General features: G+C 46.1%; 1 pseudogene; it reads left to right on the top strand.

The window, feature by feature from the left end:
- The first annotated feature begins 889 nt into the window (after positions 1–889).
- LOC122756481 lies at positions 890–5,279 on the top strand (annotated as a pseudogene).
- The last annotated feature ends 310 nt before the right edge of the window (positions 5,280–5,589 follow it).

Genomic DNA, 5,589 nt, shown 5'->3' with positions numbered 1-5,589 from the left:
CAGTGAAAACTTCTAAGTCCAAAGCACAGCCAAAAGTGGCAAAAATTCTGTTCTCGTTTCTTTAACTCCGCAGTCCACTTAATACAATTTGCTTTGCTATCGAAGAATACAACAACGAAACAAACAACACATACCCTCTGGCCATTCCAAATAAAATATTAATTAAACATTTACCCGCCAGTTCTATATATATTACATCAACATATACTACATCCATATATATTACACATATTACAATACATATATTACATCAACATATATTACATCAACATATATTAAATCAACATATACTACATCCATATACATTGCATATATTACATCTACAAAAACTACATCCATATATATTACATCAACATATATTATATCCACATATATTACCGACATACATTGCGCATATTATCTGCATTCCTTTTAAACATATACCAAAGTTTAAAGTGATTCCTGTCGGCAAATCCAAACCACAAATAAAATTTATTCCAAGTGCCGACGCGGAAAAAGCGTTTTGTTTTCCATCAACGCGGAGAAAAGACTCCAATTCCACATTCCATTTTCTCCGTTTCCAGTTGTAAACAAAAAAATAAAATTTTCTACGTTCTAATAAACATTTTATTTCTCCGTGTTCCAAATTCCAAATGTTCCAACCGTAAATCAGGTGGACCTAATTACCATAAATCACAGGTCATTTATACAATTCGCTGTTCACTCCGAGTCACCTGTCCACTTAGTCGAAACTACTGCGTTTCCACTTCGTAAATTTTACACCACTTTCTCACCTATTTCATCCTATACGGTCTTTTTCCGCTGCTTTATCCCGTTCACGGCGGCAAGCTTAAATTTATTAAGTGCAGTCTGAGGAATCTGTCTACATTTTCAAAAGTGTGACCGGACTCCAAAACCGCTTCCCTTCCATTTCGTATTTTTTCGATTATGCCCATCGGGGACGATAAGAAGAAATTGTCCGCTGACAAACCCAGGTCTATTTTTTCACCACAAGGGCCCAAGACTCCAAGAATCCCAAGCATTTCGGTGAAAACGCCTGCGCAGATTTCCGACGACTGTGCTACTCCATCCAAAGCCACAGTACAGCGCACAGCAAAAAATATGGCTGCTTCCGATCTAGCGCTAGCCAATTTCATTTCGGTTTCTGACCGCTTAAGCGAATTTGAGGCTCAGATTAACACTCCGGAATCCGCAGCTCCAACCGTCACGATGCTCAGCGTCCGTCGCGACCAAGTCCGAACCCTATGGGACAAGGTTGAAAAGGAATTCGACCTCTGCTCAGAGTGCCTTGTGTCAGCAGGCGAAGCGGCAGCAGGCAACATGCTTATTCTCAGGGCTAAATACAGTTATTGCTATTCAGTCTATGAAAGGTGTGTTGCCCAGCTCGTTGATAAAATCGAGCAGGGCACGTCTCAGTCCATGCCAGCCGCGAACGCTGCGCCCCAGGCCTACATTTCCTCTGGCTGTCGGTTGCCTCCATGCGATACATAAGTTTTCGAAGGTAACTATCTTCGCTGGCCTACTTTCCGGGATCTTTTCACAGCCATTTATATCAATAATCCACGGCTGACTCCGGTTGAAAAGTTATTCCATTTTAATGCCAAAACAAGTGGCGACGCGCATGCCATACTGCAAGGTACTGTTCAAGGTTGCTTGACTGCCTAAGATCTGTCAGGCATCAACACTGAGAACTGGGACTGCCTGCTGGTATATCTGTGTTCATCCAAGCTCCCGAAGATAACTCTCTCCTTATGGCAGCAGTCGCTACATAAGAAAGCCGACATCCCGACATGGGCAGAGCTGAACGCCTTCCTCACAGAACGTCATCGAACCCTAGAGGCCATCGATAATGTGAGACCGTCTGTACCAAGTCAGTCGCACTCCAAAGCGATGAACTCAAGTGGGCCCTCTAGAAAACTAAATTCCTATGTTCAAAATTATTTCGCCACGGGCTCAAGAGCTATCCTTCTTGGCACTGCCATAATCAATATTTGCCATCTTGGCACTAACTTTAAGGCACGCGCCCTGATCGACTCCGGATCAGAGGCGACATTCATAACCGAGCGACTGTTCAATCTACTTAGATTGCCACAGTAGCTGCTCAGTCCAAGAAGCTCTGCAGTTTCACCATCCGATCTCCGATCATCCGATCTGGAGACGACGGCCTATGTCCTCCCTCAACTTGCCGGAAATCTGCCTTCCCACCCAATTCCGCAAAATTTCCTTCGGGATCTTCCCGATTTCCCACTGGCGGATCCAAATTTCTATGAGAGCGCACAAATAGATGTCCTTATCGGAGCCGACATTCTGCCTTCGGTGCTTCTGAGTGGAGCAAAAACCAACATCTGTGGCTCTCTCTTGGGGCAAGACACCATTTTCGGCTGGGTACTAACTGGGCCAGTGTCAGCCTCAGCCCAAAGCAGAATTTCTTATTTTCGACACAGATCTCCCACGCGAACGATAATTCACTGGACAAACTACTCACAAAATTTTGGGAGGTGGAGAATATACCAACAGAGCTGGTAAAAAAATCCGATTCCATGTGCGAGAAGAATTTCCTTCAAACGACCACGAGAAACGAGTGCGGAAAATATGTCGTTACTCTGCCTTTTCGCGACCCAGAACATATCGGTTCTGGGTTAGGGCATTCTAGGTCTTTCGCATTGGCTCAGTTCTTAAGAAATGAGCAGCGTCTAAAAAGAGATGAGGCCTTGAAAGCGAGATACGATTCGGTGATCCAGGAATATTTCGACTTAAAGCACATGCGACAAGTTCTTCCTACACATGATTGCAACGCCTATTATATGCCACATCACGCCGTCTTAAAACCGGAAAGCGTAACTACTAAACTCCGTGTGGTATTCAATGCCTCCAGCCCTTCATCGAATGGTACCAGTTTAAATGATATCCTTCCTTACAGTCCGACTTAACCATTCAAATTCTGAAGTGGCGCTATTTCCGATACGTGTTCAGCGCCGATATCGAAAAAATGTATCGGCAGATCTGGGTAGATCCGAAACACACTCCATTCCAGCGAATACTTTTCCGTAACAATAGAGGGGAAATCAGAGATTTCGAATTGAAAACAGTAACCTTTGGAGTCGATTGCGCGCCTTTCCTGGCCATCCGAGTACTGCAGCAGCTAGCAGATGACGTAGAACTCAGCCATCCAAAAGCTAGCAATGTCATTCGAAATTTCATGTATGTGGATGATGTTCTAGCCGGAGCGGACTCCACGGAAGAAGCTCAGCTCATGGTGCAAGAGCTCCGAGACGCTCTGAATTCCGCCGGATTTCCATTGAGGAAATGGACCTCCAACCAAAAGGAAGTTTTAGCGGCCATTCAGAGCAACCATCTTTTAAATACTGATTTTATCGAGATCGATGCAGAAAGCACTGCCAAAACCCTCGGTATTCGCTGGAAGGCAACCTCCGACGAATTCTTCTTCGTCCCGCCAGAGTTGGCTATTGAAACGTCCTTTACAAAACGCCATGTCCTGTCCCAAATTGCCAAATTGTTCGACCCTGCAGGCTGGTTAGCGCCGTTTATCGTTCGAGCTAAAATTTTCATGCAGGAGATTTGGCTGCAGGAGCTTGGGTGGGACGAAAACATTGCAAATGAGCTTTTTCAGCGATGGCTTAATTTTCTCCAAAGTTATTCGGTTTTAGAGCAGATACGCATTCCACGCTGGCTATCGTTTCATCCAGATTTCAAGGTCGAGCATCATGGCTTTTGCGATGCATCGCTTATGGGGCGGCAATATATGTCCGCGTAGAAGTGGGCAGCACCATTATGGTGCAACTCCTAACCGCGAAAACCCGGGTAGCACCATTCAAAACGGTTTCGCTCCCAAGACTGGAGCTGTGCGGAGCGTTATTGCTTTCCGAAATGGCTGCAGCCATCATTCCGCAGATGCCTACGATTAACTCCGAACTTTACTGTTGGACGGACTCCACGATAGTGCTTGCATGGTTAAGCAAGCCAGCGTGCCAGTGGACCATATTTGTAGCCAATAGGGTGACGAAGATCGCCCAGGCTACAAAGACAGAGAATTGGTCTCATGTTCAATCTGAGCATAATCCAGCAGACCTGGCAAGTAGAGGAGTTTCTGGTGGCACGGACCGACTTGGTTGCAAAATCCACGCAACCAATGGCCAACTCAGGTCGACAACGCTTTGGTGACCGACATGGAGAAGAGTGCTCTAAAAGTCCATCTCGCAAAAGTTCCTTCTGATGAGTTGTTGGCATGTTTCTCCAAGCTTGAGAAAGCTCTACGGGTCCTTGCTTATGTTCATCGCTTCATTCAGCGGTGCAGGAAGCAGACATCTCCATCTGATGTGCATTTGCTGGCCACTGAAATCGCCGCCGCCGAGCGGTTTCTAATTTCGAACACTCAGCGCAGAGAATTCCCTGTGGAATATCACTGCCTAAGTGAAAAGCGTCCAGTGCCAAGTTCAAGTGCCATCCTAAGCATGAACCCGTTTCTAGATCGGCAAAGACTGATCAGGGCGTGCGGCCGTGTGGCGGCTTCCGAAAGCCTTCAATACAATGAACGGCATCCAGTGATTCGTATCCGTATAAATGCCTGCTTTCTCGCCTCCTTGCGAATTTCACTCATCTCATAACTCTGGTGGTAACCAGTTAATGGTGCGCCTCATCCGGTCGAAATACTGGATTCCGAGAATTAAGAACCTGATGAAAGCAGTAGAAAATTCGTGCAAAGTATGTGTGATCCACAAAAAGCGGTTGCAAAGCCAACTGATGGGTGTCCTGCCCAAAAAAAGAGCATCTTTCTCCCGACCATTCACGTATACTGGCATGGATTACGCCGGTCCGTTCGATATAAAGAACTATACGGGAAGAGCATGTCTTATTACAAAGGGGTATGTGTTAGTTTTTGTTTGATTCTCCACCAAGGCCATCCATTTAGAGCCTACAACTGACTTAACGACCGAAAAGTTTCTTGACGCTTTCGCTCGTTTTGTATCCAGAAGAAGTTGTCCACGTCAAGTCCAGTCAGACAATGGTAAAACCTTTGTTGGCGCTGCCACCCTGCTGTCCCGCGATTTCCTTCAAGCCGTAAAAGAGTCGGTGACGAATGCCTATATTCATCAAGAGATGCAATGGCAATTTATTCCTCCGCGGGCACCCCATATGGGAGGCCTTTGGGAAGCAGGCGTAAAAAGTTTTAAGACGCTATTTTACAAATGCACTGCCACACGAAAATACTCGTTCGAAGAGCTCTCCACGCTCTTGGCAAAAATAGAAACGTGCCTTAACTCCAGGCCGCTCTCTCCTATGTCTGAGGATCCGACAGATTTGCTGGCTATGACGCCAGGTCATTTCCTTGTCGGGGTACCCCTTATGACCACGGTGGAACCCGAAGTAAAGGGAGAAACGAAATCCGTTCTTAATCGGTGGCAGCATTTGAAGGCTCTCCAGTTCCGTGTGCGATGGAAAGAAGAGTACCTCAAAGAACTCCAAAGGCACACTAAATGGCAGGCCCGTCCAAAAATCTCCGCATTGATGACATGGTCGTCATCAAGGACGACAACTTACCCTCTAATGAGGGAGCCGACGGCAACGTCC

Source organism: Drosophila santomea, chromosome 2L (genome assembly GCF_016746245.2).
Source record: "Drosophila santomea strain STO CAGO 1482 chromosome 2L, Prin_Dsan_1.1, whole genome shotgun sequence".
In the NCBI taxonomy this organism is placed as follows: domain Eukaryota; kingdom Metazoa; phylum Arthropoda; class Insecta; order Diptera; family Drosophilidae; genus Drosophila; species Drosophila santomea.
The sequence above is the reverse complement of the archived record's forward strand: the minus strand, read 5'-3'. Positions and strand labels throughout refer to the sequence as shown.